Source organism: Mirounga angustirostris, unplaced genomic scaffold (assembly GCF_029215605.1).
Source record: "Mirounga angustirostris isolate CCGP_5_RB_7025 unplaced genomic scaffold, mMirAng1.0.hap1 SCAF_4, whole genome shotgun sequence".
In the NCBI taxonomy this organism is placed as follows: Eukaryota; Metazoa; Chordata; class Mammalia; order Carnivora; family Phocidae; genus Mirounga; species Mirounga angustirostris.
Window position 1 is genome coordinate 24,879,661 of NW_026991712.1, and position 20,586 is coordinate 24,900,246.

Below are 20,586 nucleotides of genomic sequence, written 5' to 3' on the forward strand. Positions count from 1 at the left end.
TCCTAGTAGAGAAGAGACCGATTTGCTCTCAACTTTGGTCAGTTGGCACAAGGAGGGGGTGCCTGGATGGCTCAGTTAGTTAAGAGTCTGCTTTAGGTTCAGGTCATGATCCTGGTGTCCTGAGATAAGAGCCCAAGCTGGGCTCCCTGCTCAGTGGGGGAGTCTGCTTCTCCCTCTCTTCACCTTCTGCTCCTCTCTCCACCCCCCAACCCCCTGCTTGTGCTGTCTCTCACTATCACACTCTTTCTCTCTCTCAAATAAATAAATCAGTTTTTTAAATTGGCACAAGGAAGAGGAGTATGCCAAAAAGAATGGGAAGGAATAACCTACCAAATTTCTAAATATTGTTTATCACTCATGTTTCAGCTGGCATGGCTTACTAAAACCTTAAATTTAAATTTTGAGGACCCTAAGACACACAGCAAGTCTTCAACAGCCCAACTGTTCATAAGCCTGTATCGAATGCATGGAGGTAACACACAGAAGGCTGAGAGAGCAAGAGAGCTGAGTTTCACACTGAGTTTCAAAGAATGTCTGCATAACAAACTACTACAAAATTAGGGGTTTAAAACAACACATATTTATTATCTCATGGTTTCTGTGGTTCTAGAATCCAGGAATAGCTTATGTCAGCCCTTTACAGATAGCCACACAGAGCTGCAATTAAAGCTTACCCCAGTTCTGGGATCTCATCAGAGGCTTGACTAAGAACCTACTTCCAAGTCAATCTAGTCATTGGCATATGTCATTCCCCTATGCCTGTAGGATTAATAGCAGATTATTTATTAAAAGCCTACTAGTGGTGAGTGGAAGGGACAGAGGAAGGAATGGAAGGGAGGAAGAGAGAGGAACTGAGTCCAGAGATAGGTGCTATATTTGTATGTAATCATGTGCATATAATCATGTACATCTTGTCACATTTGCCACATCCATTGGTGAGAAGAAATTACTGGTCCTGTCCATACTGAATCAGAGGAAATTACACAAAGGCATGAACAGCAGGAGGTGGAGAGTATGGGGACCACCTTAAAATCTGTATACCAAGTAAAGGGGAGAAGCCTAATAAAGTATAATGTACAAGAGAGCTAAGAAAAATTCATTCAAGTCATGATAAGTCAAAAATTTGACATTGAACAGGGAGTGGAGAGAGAGAATGGATAGCAAAAAGGCTAGGATGCTAAGTTGGGACTTATGAGCAAAGAAAATTTCCAGAGGTGCTTAGAAGTAGGCATCCTAACTCTAAAGTAGGAGGAACCATAAGATGCTTTAGGAAGGTGAACACTTCTATTATTATAGAAATTGCAAAAAGATCACCAAAGCTTTTCTGGTGCTCAGATCCCAACCCCTGCTGAAGAGCAAGCCCAGATCATGCCACTGAAACATTTGAAGCCAGTGTTGAACTGCTTCTAAATGAATTTGCAACAAAGTCCAGGCCCAACTGAACGACGGATTCCATATAGCAGCCACCCTAGAGCAGTCTGAAGGGATGTTTCCTTCTCTGAGAATAAATATTTATTCTAGTATCGACTTAGCTGTTACACACTATGTTGGGAATAAAAAATTTTTGAACTTTATAATGAATTAACTCTTTATTGGTAATTTAAAAAAAATTAATTCTAGCATAGTTAAGAATAAAATTTTTAAAACCTATGAGACTTACAAAAAAGAAAGAAAAATATAACCTAAGTCAAGAGAAACAGGCCAAGATATGATCCTAGTAGTGTAATGATCACATAAGAACACTGAAATAACAACAATAAATATATTAAATGACTTAGTGGGAAAGACTGAGAATACACATGAACAAATGGAAAATTTCTACAGGGAGAACAGGGAGAAATTATTTTAAAAATAGAAGAGGGTCACCTGGGTGGCTCAGATGGTGAAACGACTGCCTTTGGCTCAGGTCATTGATCCCAGGGTCCTGGGATCGAGCCCTACATCAGGCTCCCTGCTCAGCAGGGAGCCTGCTTCTCCCTCTCCTTCTGCTGCTCCCCATTTATGCTCTCTCACTCTCTCTGTCAAGTAAATAAATAAAATCTTAAAAAGATAGAATAAAATGGAAATGCTAAAAATTAAAAGAAATTATCAGAAATAAAAAAATTATTTGCTATACCTAGCAACATGATGGAATCAGCAAACAAAGGATAGCCACATTTCAAGATAAGTTTGAATAATTTCTACTGATCTCATTACAGAATTAAAAGTGAAAAAATGTGAAAACAAAATAGAAAAGGTCAGAGATGTGTGGCACAAAATCAAATTGTTTAATATATGTATTATTGGAGTCTCCAAAGAAGAGAAATAATGGATGAGAAGAAATGTTTGAAGATGTATGAGAATTTTCCAAAACTAGTGAAAGATTAACTGATCTGAGAAAACTTAAGGAAGATAAAAAAATGTACAGCTAGGCATATTGCAGATTAACATTAAAAACGTCACAGTTAAGGGAAAATTCTTAAAAGCAGCAGAAGGAAATGTCATATTCCACAAAGGGAAAAAGGATACAAATGGCAGCTGACTTCTCATGACAAATTAACAACCCAGGAGAAAGACATCTTTAAAATGCAGTATGAAAATAAAATTCAACCTAGAATTATATACCCAGTGAAAATATCCTTCAAAACTGAAAGTGAAATAAAACCATTTTCTGACAGACAAAATCAGAGAGATTGCATTTCTAACAGATATACACTTTAATAAATGCTAAATTCTTCAAGCTAATGGGAAGGGACAAAAGAAAGAAGCCTCCATCCACAAGGAGTATGTCCTAGTTTGTTCATATAACTGCTGTAACAAAATACCACAGACTGGGTGGTCCATTTACAACAGAAATTCTTCACAGTTCTGGAGACCAGGAAGTCCATGATCAAGGTGCCAGCATGGTCAATGGCTGGTAGGGCCCCTTCTTCCTTGTTTATAATTAGTAACTTCTTGCTGTGTTCTCACTTGGTGGAAGGTGCTGGGGGCTCTCTGGTGCCTTTTTTATAAGAGCACTAATCCCACTCATGAGGATTCCACCCTCATGACCTAAGCACCTCCCAAAGACCCCACTCCCTAATACCAGCATCTTTGGGGTTAGGTTTCAACATCTGAATTTTGAGAAAACATATTCAGGTCATAGAGTAAAAGGAGTAAAAACCAACAGAAAAGGATATGTTAGTTATCATGTATCTATTATATATATGCACATATACTTAATTATATGCAATGCATATAATATACATAATTATTAATATACATAATTATAAGTAATACACATTAGCTTTCTGTCACTGTATAACACATTATCAGCCCCTTAAACAATATAAATTTATTATCTTCACAGCTGTGAAGGTCAGTAACTTGATATGTAGTGTATAGATCTTTGACTCAGAGTCACACTTAGCTAAAATAAAGTTATCAGCCTGGCTACAGTTATCTTCTATGCTTGGGATCCGCTTTTAAGCACTGATTGATGCCAGATTTTTTTCCCTTCTCATACTTTCCACAGTGCCCCTCCATCTTCAAGCCAGCAATGGGAGGTCAAATTCTTCATGTGCTTTAACCTCTCTAACTTACCCTTCTTTAGTCATCTTCTAGTTTTATGGGCTCATATGACTACATTGAATCCACTTGGATAATCCAGAATAACCTTATTTTAAAGTCAAGTGATTAATAACCTTAGTAATATCTACAATGTCATTTTTTTTTCTATTTAATGGAACTTATTCTTGGGCATAACACCAGGAGGCAAAGGCCATGGGGCCATCATTCTGCTATACATTCAGTGGATATATTATTAATTGACTATTTTAAAGCAAATTTATACATTCTGTGTGATTTATAGTACATGTAGAAATAAAATATATGACATCAAGAGAACAAAGTATGAGAGAAGAGTAAATGGAATTAAACAACTGTTAAGTTCCTTATATTGTTCATGATATAGTATGTTATTTGAAGACAAAATCAAATAAGATTTTTTTTATTTCTAGAATCACTATAAAGTAAGAGAAATAAATCTAAGAAGTCCTCATGGTGGGAGAGTCAGATGAAATAATTTGTTTTTACTTTGGAGAGGATTTCCCAGAATTCTAAGTGCATTAGCCCTTAGACATTTTACCAATGTAGCAAGTTTCTGAATATTTAGTTTCTACCCCCTTGACTGCATGTCTTACCAAGGCCTCTAATACACTAGCCACTTCTTGCTCATCCAATCTTATTTGTATGCTATTATCAACTCAGTGTACCAGTGATATTCCATGGAATGTCCAAAGAGTCTAGATCTCTTTGGATGATATGAAAGGAAGCAAGGGAATTAACACAGTCCTGAGCAAACTGTAACTATATACCATTATTTCTTCCAAGTAAATGTGAACTCATTCTGATTCTCTCTCCTAAAAGAGATGTAAATAAATTAATTTGATAAATCATACTTTGCTTCATGCCATGTTTCTGAGATCGTGTTAATTCTCTCCAGTACAGATACTGCATCTGGTAGAATATGTGAATTGAAGTTACTACTTGCTTGAGAAAATAGTATGTAATTTTCATTCTGCATATTCTGTCTGATTTTTGCAAGGTCTTGTCTTGTGAATTAACTCCTACCACACAGGCCAAGGACCAAATGTAGTGGTTATGCCTAATGCTAAGTAAATTGATTCTGATTATAGATCTTGTGGTTAGAGAAATGACCTCTAAGTGGGTCTGTGGACTCACCAGTTCACTTAGTCTGAACTCAATTTAGTATCTGCTCCTTTTATGTCCCAAATCTGTAGAGGGTAATTATCAAGAACTATGAAGTATCTGAAATTTTGTTTGCAAGCTTACAAATCAACCTGTCACAAGTGCATGGATGCTAGCAGAAGACATGAAATTCAGGTCAAAGATAAAGGGTTTCATTACTCATGCCACAGAAAGAATCTTGTTTCATGTTTACATTAGTTCTCCCTGCTCTCTAAGTACCATCAGGATTCATGTGGAGTGATTCAGAGGAATAATGCACAAAGAGTAAATTTGCATCACAACTGAGGGACTTCAAGCTTTCAAAATCCAAATCTGCAATGAATGGGCTGTTAGAAAACTTTCTCAAATACCTTCCCAGAGGGAGATATTACCTTTATCATTATGGTAAGCAAGCAAAAAAAAAAAAAAATATATATATATATATATATATTATCTGTGCCTGGAAGGGGACAATATCTCTATCTTCTAAGGCCTTCTGTTACACAAACATTATTTGGAAACATATTACAGAGCAAAAGTTGATTCAAGATATGCAAAAATTGAGAGGACCATGGAGAATTGTCTACAAACATCATGATGTCACTTCAGATCTCCAGAAATACATGTCAGATTGAACCTTGTGACCAGCAGACCTTAAAGTATTTAGATATTCCCCTAATTCTCCTTTCAGTGCAGAATTATTAGAGTAATTGTTTTCAGTTCCTTTTGGAAAGCCACCGATGAAGTGCCAAGATGCTGGTCTCTGTCCCACCCACTCCATCCCTCATTACTGTGGTAAATGGGGTGACCTCCAAGCCTTCCTTCCCATGGAACATGACCATCTTGTGAGTTTGGGAGGATGGATAGTTCATTCACTTTAACATGCTCATTATAGACATTATCAACCTTATTATAGATGACTGCTTTTATTATGATTCCAGGAGCCATCATTGTAGTAGGTTTGCACTATCTCCAGGGATAGGAAGTAAATATAGTTGTTATTTTTAACATTAATATAACTAATAAATCCCTTATAAGACAAATCAAGAGGACAGAAAATAATAATCAGCAATTTCAACAATGAAAGAGTAGATACCAGTACAGATATCACAGTAATTAAAAGGATGCTAAGGACATATATGAACATTATGCCAATAAATTTGAAAACGTATCAAACACAAAATTTTTGTACAAAAAATAAAAACAAAATTCAACTTATCTAAACTAGCCCAAAACAAAATAAGAAATGTAAATATTTCTATGTCAATCAACATGGTTGAAAACAACTTAAAAAAACAATTAGGAGAACTCTAGGCCTAGATGGCTTCACTGGTAAATTTTATTATTACTTTTAAGAAAAAATTAAACATCTCACACAAACTCTTCCAGAAAATCCATCAGATTGGAACAATTGTCAATTCATATTATGAGGCCAATATAATCTGACGTGAAAATATGGCAAAAGTAAAATCAAAGAATAATTTCTTATCATCATACATGCAAAACTCAAACAAAAAATTAGCAAATTGTATCCTATCATACAGAAAGCATGATCTAGTGAAAGTTATCTCAATAATGAAAAACTGATTTTACATATGAAAATCAATTTAATTAACTGTATTAACAATATAAACAAAAATACATGATCATCTCAGAAATGCAGAGATAATGTTTGATAATATTCTACGTGCATCTATAATAAAAACTCTCAGCAGCTGAGGAATAAGAGCATACTTCCTCAGTCTGCTGAAGGAAATCAAAAGAGAAATTTATAGTATCAGCACATAAAAAAGCATTAGATTGTACAAAATATATCAAACCAATCATATTTACTCAGACTGTTATTTTATTTGTATGAAACTCCAAAATAAGCAAAATAATTCATAATAATATAAATCAGAAAGTGGTTTCCTTAGTGGGTAGGGGTGCAGAGGACTAGGAACTGACTGGAAACATTTGGAAATTTTCCATGGTGATGGAACTTTTCTATATCTGATTTCAGATACTGGTAGATAGATATACACAACCTCAAAACTCATCAAAATAAAATAGCAGGAACTCTTCATTTTATTATATGTAAATTATATTCACAAATATTACAGAAAAATATTAAATTTGCTGGTAGTATTTAATTTTTATGGCTGGATTCTGAACCAAACCAACCAGATATATACTGGAGGTTCCAAGGGCACTCTCCTCAGGCCTACAAGGCTGCTCCTCCCTGCCCCCACTTCAAACACCAGTCAAAGTCCAGGTTATCACCTGTGCTTCTGATCCACCAGCTACAGATTGAATGTTCCAATGACCCACTCCAGGGGTTCAGTTAATATACTAGAGCACCTCACAGAACTCAGGGACACCTTTTACTTACGAGATTACTTATTTATTATAAAAGGATATAAAAAGAACAGCAGATAGAAGAGATGTATATGGAAAGGTATGGGGAAAGAGCAGGAACCTCCATGCCGTCTCCAGGAGGGCCATTCTCCCCATATCTTCATGTATTCACCAACCTGGAAGCTCTCTCAACTCAGTCCTTTTGGGACTTTATGGAAGCTTTATTACAAGGACATGATTAAATCATTGGCCTTTGGAGATTGATTCAACTTTGAGCCTGTCTCTCCCCCCTTCCCAGAAGTACAGGTGTGGGGGACATTAAATTCCAACCCTCTACTCACAAGGTTGGTTGTCCTGGAAACCAGCCCCTATCCTTAGATGGGATCCAAAAGTCACCTTGTGAACATAACAAAGTGCACCTTTATAGCTCTTATCAGTTAGAGAATTCTAATGGATTTTAGGAAATTCTAGTGGTTTTATGAGCTATGTACTGGAAAAAGGGACAAAGACCAAATATATATTATTATAAATCACAATATCATAGCAGTTTTCAGAGACGAGAGATTTCTTTGTTCAAATCTTCCAATTGTTTTCCATCTCATTAAAAATCAAATATTATTTTTTATTATGCCACATAAGGTTCTTCATCACTGATTGGTCCCTATCTATATCCAACAACATTATTTGTTTTTGTTTTAACACTGATTTTTTCTTCCAAGTTTTTTTTTAAATTCCAGGTAACATTCAATGCAATATTAGTTTCAGGTGCAGAATTTAGTGATTCATCACTTATATACAACACCCAGTGCCCACAAATGCTCTCCTTAATACCTATCACCCATTTAACCCTCCCCCCACCCGACCTCCCTTCCAGCAACCCTTAGTTTGTTCTCTATAGTTGAGTTGGCTTGATAGTTTGCCTCACTCTTTCTATGTTCATTTGTTCTGTTTCACTCACATGAGTGAAATCACATGGCATTTGTCTATCTTTAACTTATTTCACTTAGCATAATATTCTCTAGCTCCATCCATGTCATTTGCAAATGGCAAGATTCCATTCCTTGTGGTGCCTAAGTAATATTCCATTGTATATATGTATATACCATTTATTCTTTATCCATTCATCAGTGGATGGACATTTGGGCTCTTTCCATTGTTTGGCTATTATAGATAATGTGCTATAAACATCGGGGTGCATGTATCCCTTGCAATCTGTATTTTTGTATCCTTTGGGTAAATACCCAATAGTGTAATTGCTGGATCATAGAGTAGTTCTATTTTTAACTTTTTGAGGAACCTCCATACTATTTTCCAGAGCAGCTGCACAAGTTCACATTCCCCTCAAAAATGCAAGAGCATTCCCCTTTCTCTGTATCCTTGACAACATCTGTTGTTTCCTCTGTTATTGATTTTAGCCATTCTGACAGGTGTGAGGTGATACCTCTCAAAAAATGGTGTTGTGAAAACTGGACAGCAACATGCAAAAGAATGAAATGGGACCACTTTCTTACACTATGCTCAAAAATAAATTCAAAATGGATTCAATACCTAAACATGAGACAGGAAACCATCAAAATCCTAGAAGAGAACACAGACAGTAACCTCTTTGACACTGGCTGTAGCAACTTCTTACTAGATACATCTACTGAGGCAAGGGAAACAAAAACAAAAATAAACTATTGGGACTTCATCAAGATAAAAATCTTCACAGCAAAGGAAACAATCAACAAAACTGAAAGGTAACCTTTAGAATGGCAGAAGATATTTGCAAATGACATATCTGATGAAGGGTTAGTATCCAAAATCTATAAAGAACTTAAACTCACCACCAAAAAAAAAAAACAAAAAACAAACAAATAATCCAGTTTAAAAATGGGCAGAAGACATGAATAGACATTTTTTTTCCAAAGAAGACATACAGATGGCTAACAGATACATGAAAAGATGCTCAACATCACTCATCACGAGGGAAATACAAATCAAAACTACAATAAGATATAACAACGTATTTGCCTTTTTTCCCCTGCTCTCTACTTCCATCCAATGTTCTTTTCAGTCTCAGATCATCATACCATTTCTTGCTTCTTATTCTCTACCACACTTCCTCTTTATGAAACACATTTCCACCCATATCCATCAGGTTAAAACCTATTGATCTCCATCATTCAGTATAATTGTCTCATTTTGTAAACAATCCCTTTCTCAGAAGATTAGTTACTGCCTTCATTTGTGACCAGTCTGATTATAGGAATCATTATTCTTCATATAACCTTGCTACTGTACTCATATTCATATGTCCAACTTTCCCTTTGAGTCACCAAGCTCTTCAGTAGCAACCATTTATTTAGTACCTATTGTGTGTCAGGAAGTGCACCTTTTACTCTAGATGTATATGAAGTATATGCTATTCCTATTTCAGGTTTATGGGTTGGAATACTCCTCAGAGACTTACAGTTGTAAAACTGAAGAGGTCAAGGATGACTGGGTGGCTCAGTCAGTTAAGCATCTGCCTTTGGCTCAGGTCATGATCCCAGGGTGCTGGGCTCGAGTTCTGCATCGGGCTCCTTGCTCAGCAGGGAGCCTGCTTCTCCCTCTGCCTGTGCTGCCCCTGCTTGTGCTCTCTATCTCTGACAAATAAATAAAATCTTAAAAAAAAAAAAATGGAAGAGGCGGGACTCTAACCAAAGTTTCCCAGTCCCAAAGCTCTAGTTTGCCTCATTGTATAATTTTCATAACACCAATCAGAACCATAGCATATTATTCCCTTTATACTGTCCATGCCCACAGATAAGATTGGATTTAAAAGTTCTAGGACATCACACACATTTCCTATTTAGTCAGAGATTTACAGATGAATGAATAGGTAAAGACTTCCATGACCACACGGGTTTATAGGGAAAGGAATAAAGAGGACAAACAAATGAAGCTTAGGTATTGAGATTTTAGGCTCAGTAGATGAGTAACAGAAGCAGGTTTATGGGCTAGAGGAACCTATTAGGTTCCATATGGTAGGTTTTCTTTTAATTATTTTAAGTCTGAGGTGATGATAATGCTTCTAGGAAGGATGTTAACTGAAAATTTGGAATAATTTTGATGCAAACTCTAAATCTATTTGCAGCAAATGGTTACTGGGCTAACCTAATTTATAGAAAGCTTGGTTAATTTCTCACAATAGAGGGGGTGGAGGGATGGGTTAGCCTGGTGATTTTAACTTTTTGAGGAACCTCCATGCATGTATTGAATGGAACACTGGGTGTTATGCACAAACAATGAATCATGGAACACTACATCAAAAACTAATGATGTAATGTATGGTGATTAACATAATAAAGAAAAAGAAAATTTCGCACATTCTCACCCGCATCTGTCAATCACAGTAAGTACTCTTTAACACCAGACACTAAAAAGCGAGGCAAATTCTTACTTATTGGGTGTAGTGGGACGATTATGAGAGAGCAGTGGCACTATTGATTCATTAATTTAATAAGTACTTATTGATAATCTGTGATGTGCAGGCTGCTGTGACAGGCAAGTGTTATGCATTGAAAAGTGAAGTAAGCTTATGTTTTAGAGACAGGGGCATGCAATCAACAAGTACACAGGAAAATAAATTTATATATAACATGTGCAGTGTTGTGAAGGAAATAAACACATGACTATGATATTTAAAAAAAGTAATAATGCCTGTGCACATGGTGAGTAAGGGGAAGTCTCTTGATCAGGTAGTCAAAAAATTCCTCTCTGAAGACATGACATTTGAGTTTAGAAGGTTAATTTTTAAAAAAATGAAAGAAATCAAGGAAGAGCATCCTCAGAAGACAAAATATGTGCAAAAACCTGAGGTAGGAGAGCTTAACATGTTCCACAACTGAGTGAAAACCAGAATGAAGAAGTGCTATTGTAAGCCTAATGTAGGTTACAAATTATGTTATTTTATAGATAAATCCTTAAGAAACTACTATCCCAGTTAATTTTCTTGCCTTGTTTGAGTAGTAAAGGAAGAGATGGATTATTGAGTTGAGTCTCAAACCATTATTCTGCAAAATAACATGTGCCAACTGTTGGTCCACCTTGCAAATAACACTCAGAGATTCCAACCCTGCTGTTGTCCAAATACCAACCATCTAAACAAGGCTAGTCTATTGGATTCTCTCATATAAAGCCATTGATCAAAACTATACACGCAGAAGTATTTTTTTCCACTCACTTAACTTTTGTGTGGCTTCATGCTTATAAAAAAAATGGAGTAAGATAGAAGTAGGATCATGTTCAAGATGTACCTATTAGTGCTGTGTTACCACATTCCAGTTTCTTTATTGCTCAGTGTCTCCCATTTCCTTATAATGTAGAAAATGAATGATAATGAAATCAGCCTCACACGATTTGTGTGAAGGTTTAAGAACTCATGCAAATCCCTTAGCAAAATACCTAGTGGGTAGTAGGCTTTAGCAAATGTTAACTATTATTATCTAGATAAATTGTTCTGCTTATAAACAAAACTTTTATATAGCCATATTATGTCGACTTATACAAAATTATCTCTATTCCTTTTCATCATTAAAGCAAAATGTTAGTTACATCTGTTTTTTGAACAATAAGCTGTATTTCACTTTTATAAAGATGAAAATGGGAAATATTAATATTATACTGTCGAGAATAATCCCCAAATTCCAGGTTAATATTTGCTTTCCTTTTTTATTTCAACAATAATTATATATAAATACAAACATAATTTGAAGTCCTATGTTACTATATATCTACTTGAGCTTTAATAGAATAAAAAAACTTGTAAGAAATTATATTATCTATTTATGAACAAAAAGAAATTAGAGCTAATAACAGTTTAATATATGTGAAAATGTGTGTGGGGTGTGTGTGTGTGTGTTGCGGGGTGGGTGGGGGTGTGTGTTGGGTGTGTTTTAGGGTGGGGGTGTGCTGGTGGCGCATGTTTAGAGTGGTGTTTTTGTGGTGTATGTATGTTAGCATGCATGTGTGTTGGGCTTGGAAAAGGGTAAGAGAAGAATGAGGGACAGATGTTTCATTCTTCTATTGGTAGAAAGATTATTTAGAAACAAAAACAAAAGGTAGACGTCAATACGGATTTATTTGGGTACAGAATTTTAGAAGATGATTATCTCCGATTCAGTCTTTTTTTTTTTTTTAAAGATTTTATTTATTTATTTGACAGAGAGAGACACAGCGAGAGAGGGAACACAAGCAGGGGGAGAGGGAGAAGCAGGCTTCCCACTGAGCAGGCAGCCCGACACGGGCCTCGATCCCAGGACCCTGGGATCATGACCTGAGCTGAAGGCAGACGCTTAACGACTGAGCCACCCAGGCGCCCTTCGATCCAGTCTTAATACCACGTACTTAGTGGTTGTATAAATTGCCATTAATAGCTATTGCACATTTAAACATTCAAGATTGTAGAGGACACTAAACGCCAGTGGTAAATAATAAACAGAATATGGGTAAGCCAAAGGAAATTCTCACAGTTGTGTCCACTTGAATGTCTAACAGGTATCTCAATATGCACGAAATATTTTGTTCAAATCTACCTTCAATGTGCTTCTGTTGCAATCTGATATTTCTCAGTAAATAGAAATCTATTCTTTCAGTTTCTTGGGCCCAAATTTTTCAGTCATTTCCACTCATCTCTTTCCTATTTCTCATCCATTCCACCAGCAAATCCTGTCAAATCTACCTTGAAAATAAATCCAGAATCCAGGTATTTCTCATAATCACAACAGTTTCACTGTTTAAGACACCGTCAGCCCTTATTTAGGTCATTGCAATAACTTCCAAACTGGTGTCCCTGCTTCCACCCTTAACCAATGGTCTGTTCTCCATCCAGGAACCAGAAAAATCAGATACATTGCATTTATGTTAACAACAATCAAGTAGCTTTCCCTCTCACACACATTAAGCCAAAGTTTTTAAATGACCTACAAGACAATCAGCTATGTCACTGGCTTTTTTTTTTTTTTTTTTTTTACCACTTTCTCCTCAACTCTGCTACTTGCAAAATGTTCTCTCATTATCTTTATCATTAAGCCCATTTCTGCTTTAGGGGCTATCAACTGCTACTCCCTTGACCTGAATATTTTCTCCCAGATGTCTATGGTGGTTGCCCTCACTTTATTCAGGTATCTGCTAAAATGTCACTTCCACGAAGAGTCCTCTCCTGATAACTCTATATAAAATAGCTAGCCTTTACACGACTTGTGATCCAACCGACTTTGTTTGACTTTTCCCTAAAATTCCTATTACGACCTGATACGTAGTTATTTATGTCTACAGCCTATCTTCTGTCCCTACTAGATAGTACACAATCAGGTAGTTTACTCAGGGAGAGGACCTTATTTATCTGTAATCCCAGCAACTCAAGAACTATATATGGTATTTTGTAGGTACTCAGTATTTTTTTAATTTAAAAAAAAAAAAGCAACGTGAATGATTTACTTAAAAAATAGTGGCTATATGGACAAACACAAGTAAACTTAAGAAAAAAGAAGGTATAAATGAAGCATTCTAAATATAATTTGACATCTAGGAAAGATATGGAAGGTATTTAAATTATTCCTTAAAATTAATGTGCTTAATATTTTGTTTACAAAATAAAACTTAACATCAAAAGAGAATAGAAATATAAACATTTTTCTGACCACTGATAAAATTATGTTATTTCCTTACCAGGAAAACAGTTTATAATACCAAACTATGTGCTTCATTCTTCATAAAAGATACAAGTGAACTATAGCAAGTTCAGAAAAAGGACCAGTCACAGTGGTTTCCAAAGTCAGATGGGTGGAAAATCTGCATTAAAAGGTTCTAGATTGACCATCAAAAGTCCAAACTTCAGCCCTAATCCAGACCTACTGAAATGAATCTCTGAGAATTAAGTCCATGAACATTCACTTTTAAAAATTATCTCCCAGGGGCACCTGGGTGGCTCAACTGGTTGCGCAACCGACTCGATTTCAGCTCAGGTCATGATCCCAAGGTTGTGAGATCAAGTCCCACCTCATGCTCTGCACTCAGCGTGGAGTCTGCTTATTCCTCTCCCTCTGCTCCTCCCTGCTGCTCTCTCTCTCTCTCTGTCTTCTCTCTCTCTCTCTCTCTCAAATAAATAATCTTGAGAAATAATAATCTCCCAGATGTTATTTATGCACCTAAAACATGAGACATCTGTATTATATAAACATCTGTTAGTGGACTTGTGTTGACAATAGCCTACTTGATTAAATGAACCATGTGTCTGAGCCAAGTCTTATATTAAGGTGTCAGATGTAAATGAAGATAAATTGTTATGTTATTTTTAAACCTTTCGGTAACACTTATTAAATTTTGTATTGTGAACAATATTAAATTTCCCTTTGATTTAGTGAAAGTGCATTTTTTACATTTAGGTTTGCATTATTCTCTTCCCACTGAGAACATTAAAGCCACCAAGAGAAATTGTGGTTGCCTATGACAATGGGTATTTCCATCTAATTTGATAAGGAAGAAATGTAGATTTGGGGGAAACTTTATAAAATTATTCTTGGAATGCATTTCATTTATTTGTAATAAATATATCATCCCTAAAACTCATTAGGGAAATCAGTTTACCTTGCTGCATCTAGCACCGTATAGCTAAAAAAAGCCAAGCTATATAATGCTTTCTTGGGTAGAAATTCTGGGTAAATAAGCATTGCAAGATGTTAATTTTAAATAAAATTTCTCTAAATTACATGCATATATGATGTTCCCTTAACGAAACTGACAAATCAAATAAACAGAACAAATATTTTTTAAAACAAAAATGGAAAAGAAACACTATTTTCTCTATATATGCTTGATACACAGAACAACATAGATATGATAGGTGAAATAATGAGTAAGCAAAAATGAAAAGTATATTATGGTATAACTTTTTTAAGTTAAAAAATGACTAGCACTAAATAATATAATTTGATGAAAACATGAAAAGAAGCAATGTAATAAAATAATGGTTATTTGGGTGTTGGGGAGAGGCAGGCAAGGGATAACAATGTAGCATCTAAGTATAGAGAAGCTACTATAAATTAATAGTTCTTACACTGGGAAACAGATTCATAAGGTCTCACTAAAAATGTCCTGTCAAAATTTATCTCTGATGAGATTAAAAAGTAACTGATATGATTCAATTGTACCTTGAATGAAAAACTGATATTGGAATATATGAATTAGCATTCTCAAAATTATAAAATAGGAACTAATTAGGATATTAAGATTTACCTTAGAGATGGTACAGTATTTATCTTAGACACTGAAAACCAACCACTGCCAAATATTTTATTCTCTGTAAAACATAGTGTCTTAAAAAGAACAATGGCAACAAGGACAGCAAGGAACTCTCAAACAACAAAACCAATCCACCTGTATTTGATGATATTTGGGGATTATTTGCTTTTTATCAAGAGCTATTTATTTGCGTTATGCTTATTCTGGAAGATTCCAAACTATAAATTTCTTTAAAATTACTCTTCATCATCAAAAAATTAAAGACAAGAGGGGCACCTGGGTGGCTCAGTTGGTTAAGCGACTGCCTTCAGCTCAGGTCATGATCCTGGAGTCCCGGGATCGAGTCCCGCATCGGGCTCCCTGCTCGGCGGGGAGCCTGCTTCTCCCTCTGACCCTCCCCCCTCTCATGTACTCTCTCTCATTCTCGCTCTCTCAAATAAATAAATAAAATCTTTAAAAAAAAATTAAAGACAAGATATAAGGCAATAATGTCTAACAAAAAGTTCATGTTTTTCCCTTTTTAGTTCCATTTTGACACCTGAACTTATTAATTCTATCCACTTTTGAGACCACTATATATTCTTAGTGATCATGGTATAAGATAATTTAGAGCCTTATAAAAAATCTTTTCATTAATATGCTTCCACAGCCAAGGAAGAGGCAACATTCAACCAAAGTGGATTTATTCATATCAAAAGAGGACAGATTCGCCTTCTAACTTAAAATATCTGAAGGTAAAGGAAACTCAATACAAACAAAAGCATGCTTATGGATGGATGGATAGGAGTGTGTCCTTTTAAAAGGAAAAGATATCTTCTTCTTCTGTGATTTGGGGTAAAATTCCACAGTGCCTTTAGCTGCTTTCTGCTGGTAGGAATTTTCCTTCAGATCTCATTTTCAATGTAGGTTACTTATATGATGTAAAAATATTCTTAATGCATGAACCAATTTGCCTAAAATCTTCTCTAATTATTTTCTCCTATATTATACTTGCTGAGTGGGATGAAATAGATAACTAAAAATAAGCATATTTATGACAATATTTTATTGACTTAGTTAAATATATGTAAAAAGCTCACATGTATTAAGTCCTTAAAATTCACCAGAAACTGTTGTGAACAACTTGTACATATTAACTTTTATAAGTGTTAACTTCCTCTGAGCTAGCAATTGTCGCCTCCATGCAAAGATGAGGAAAAGAAGTCACATATTGTACAAGGTCACATAGCTAGTAAGAATTGGATCTGAGATCTATAGTTTTAATTGCAGACCTGATGGTCTTATGGTCTATTATGCTTTAATATATCCAGGTTTGTTAAACTATTATTACCTGAATAATTAAATATCTAGAAATGTTAGCACAACTAAATACATGATTCTGAGAAACAAATGTTCCAATGTTCAGGACACTATTAAGTAGCCAAAATAAAAACAATATAATTATCTGGTTTCTTATATACACATATTTATTAAATAATGACATTTTAAAAATAATGACATTTAAAATAATTGTGCTTTATAGTCATTAAAAAACTTGTCTTTCAATGCCTCGGCATTGCAAGCACAGAACCAATAATGTGCTTTATTTATTTTGACCTTATGATAAATGTTCCCTTGTGAACAATTGAAATGGATATGGAATTTTAAACTGATTATGCTTGCACATTGTGGGTTAAGTCAACATCAGTGAAGAAACTGGGTTTCTTAAAATACAGCTACATTTAAAATGTTGGGGAGAAAAGAAAACGGAGTCATTTGATTTTGGGTTGTGTCTAGTGCCCTGCCAGAGTACAAATCCCGTTAATATTTTTATTCAGTCATACATGTATGCAGTCATTCCAAAAACCTATGTTTTTGAGCCTATGAAACACAATAAGAACAACAACAAAATCATTAATTCTATGTCAAAGAAGAGGAATAGGAAGATGTGAGGGGTGGCGGGGGGGCAATCACACTGCTCCAACCTCAGAGTTTTCAGAATCCAGAGAACTCAATCTTAGCCTGTGTTTATGCTGCTTGCATACATTCAGTTTGAAAGAAAAATCACGGAGATTTTAGGTACTAGATCAGAAGTCAGCAAGCTATAGTCCAAATGCCCAATGGGACCTTCTGCCTGTTTTTGTTTGTTTTGCATGCTGAGCTGAGAGTCTTTTAAACCCCCAATATTGAAAAAAAACAAAAGTATCCTATTGTGTGACACATGACAATTATGGGAAATCAAAATTTAGTGGCTGTATATAAGATTTTTTATTTCTTTTTAAACACTAGGCACACTCATTCCTTTATGTATTTTTTACGGCTGTTTTTGCACTACAAGGACAGATTTCTGATGTTATGAAAGATGGTATGAATTGCAAAGCCTAAAATATTTGCTATCTTTACAGAAGGTTTGTTGCCCTTCACATATACTATCCATATAGGAAATGTTTACCGAGAAATTATCTTGCTGTGTGAATGGAGCTACTCATATTGAAATAATCTTTTTCTGAATAACTCAGTTAACTCATTAGAAATTCAGATGCTGCCCATATAAATTTTTTTAACCTATTTTTATTTTTTTAAAGATTTTAATTATTTGAGAGAGAGAACATGAGTGGGGGAAGGGGCAGAGGGAGAGGGAAAAGCAAACTCCCCGCTGAGCAAGGAGCCTGATGTGGGGCTCAATCCCAAGACCCAGGGATGGTTATCTGAGCCGAAGGTAGACGCTTAACCAACTGAGCCCCCCAGGTGCCCCCGGATGCTGTCCATCATAAACAGTGATGGTGACCGATTAATATAATATTTATATAAGTACAAATGTGTTTATGTTGTCAAATATATAGTATTTTGTAGCATATATGCAATATTACACTATGTAATCATGGCGTTAGTTTAAAAAAATCTAAAATGTAATTCCTATCTACAAATACCTGAACATTTAAATAGAAAGAAATAATTTGGGGCGCCTGGGTGGCTCAGTCATTGAGCATCTCTCTTCGGCTCAGGTCATGATATGGAGTCCCAGGATCAAGTCCCGCATCTGGCTCCCTGCTCAGTGGGAAGCCTGCTTCTCCCTCTCCCACTCCCCCTGCTTGTGTTCCCTCTCTCGCTATCTCTGTCAAATGAGTAAATAAAATCTTTAAAAAAAAATAAATTGCATAAAAAGTAGAAAGAACTAATTTATTATTTATTTGTCAAATCTTGAGCTATGTCTTTGGATGTAGTTTTTTTACAAAAATCTCTAATGTTAGGATACATTAAAGTTGGGAATAAGGCTCATCCTGGGGGATTTAACTATACCTCACATTCCCCAAGAGCAGTTTTCCACCCTGATTATATTTTGGGACTCTCTTGGCTTGTTTTCTTAGAGGAGTTTAATTTTCTTGCAGCTCACAATATTAAAAAATAAATTCATACTGATGACCTAGATTTTAAAAAAAGAGAACAAATCAATGGTTATCCCAGGTAAACTGTTCTACCATATAAATGAGAACTCTGAATTCTATACTATTGGAACAAAACTCTCCCTCCAGACTTAATCTTCCATCAGAAAATTTTCTGGACTATATGAAAACTTCACCAGGTCTAAAGTTAAGAAAGAATAGTATATTCGCTTCATATATTATTTGTGAATAAACTTTTTCATTGACTTTTGTTGTCTGATGCAATTTGACTAGGAATAGTAATAATAAATTATCTATTCAATTGTTAAAGAGTTCTAGGGTAGCCCTAATCATCATCTTTCACTATATTTTTATTCCTTTTTTTCTGTAAGGTTTTCTTTTATTTAAAAGATCATTCACAAAATACTATAACCATAGATTAAAAAATATGGAATGCTTCACGAATTTGTGCGTCATCCTTGTGCAGGGGCCATGCTGATCTTCTCTGTATCGTTCCAACTGCTGCTAAAGTGAGTACTACATTTTTACTTGTAGTGACTTCATTTATACCCACAGTTTATCTTTATCATTTATATATACCTTAGCTATCCAAAATCTACTTTGGCAGCTCCAAACTCCCTCTTAAGCACCAAACCTGTTTCTTCCAGGGTCCACTGAATATGTCTCTGCATGTTTCATGAACCACTTAATCTTATAATATTCAAATCTGACTCCAGCTAGCTTTCCTTTTCTTCTCCAAATTTACCTCATGTTGAGTATCCTTAATTTCAGTGAATGGTATCAGTGCCCTCTCACTTTTCTGAAGCCAAAATTATCAGCATCACTCTAGACATTTTCCTTACACTTATTCCTTATTGCCATGCCTTCCCTCTCCTCATGCACTGAAACAACTGGAGGTTACTATTTACCAATTTTAGCTCCTAAGTGTCTCCTACTCTAAGAACTAAGTATCTAAGTACTCTCTCCTCTCCATTTCTATAGTCACAGCCTCAGTTTGATTTATCATCCCTTATGCTCATGTTTGTATTAGTCTCTTTACTAGATTCCTTGCCTAAATTCATTCCCAAACTATCCATCTTCCATAATGCTTACAGAAATGACTTAACAAGTCTGCTTTAGTTTTTAACAAGTTTGCTTTAAATAATTCAATACACATTGCTCAAATTAAGTCCAAATATTGTATTATGGCATAAGAAACTCTGAATCTTCATCCTATCTCCTCTAAAATGCATGTCTTTTTACTTAATTGTATCCTATAATTCAATCTTGCTGAACTAGGGTCAATTCCCAGCACATGTTAGCCTTCTCCTTGTACTTCTGGGCCTTTTGATAAAATGCTCTATCTGGTTTGTTCTCTCAACTTTCTACCTGACTAATTCCTGTTGGATCTTTAAAACACAGCTTAATTATAACATCATCTTAAAAGTTTTTCTAGTGTTGTCAGTGAAAATGGCAGAGTAAAGAAATCCAAAAGTTCACCCTTCCATAAAGGCAATGGAATCTTATAAAAACTGTCAGAATCAACCTTTTTGGAATTCTGGAAACAGACCAAAAGCTTGCAACAATGAGGGCAAGATTTAAGAAAAGTACATCTGAATCTTGGTAAGAACAGAGAGCTTTGTGTTGTTTTAACTTACACTGTTCTTTTTTGGGGGGGCAGAAGGAGAGGGAGAGAGAACCCCAACCAGGTTCCATGCCCAGTGTGAGCCTGATGCAGGGCTTGATCTCACAACCCTGAGATCATGACCTGGGCTGAAATCAAGATTCAGGTACTTAACCAACTGAGCCACCCAGGCACCCCAAACTTATGCTGTTCTCATTTCACATTTCCTAGTTAATCCACAACCCTTGTACAGGTACCAGTACCAGAGGGAACAGAAAAGACCACATTCAC

The 20,586-nt window shown here is 35.5% G+C and overlaps 1 non-coding gene across 1 annotated transcript; it reads right to left on the reverse strand.

The window, feature by feature from the left end:
* Nucleotides 1–19,113: 19,113 nt before the first annotated feature.
* On the reverse strand, nucleotides 19,114–19,220 carry LOC123860623 (U6 spliceosomal RNA). Its single transcript, XR_006794750.1, has one exon. It is a non-coding gene; the product is annotated as a U6 spliceosomal RNA (small nuclear RNA).
* Nucleotides 19,221–20,586: the final 1,366 nt, after the last annotated feature.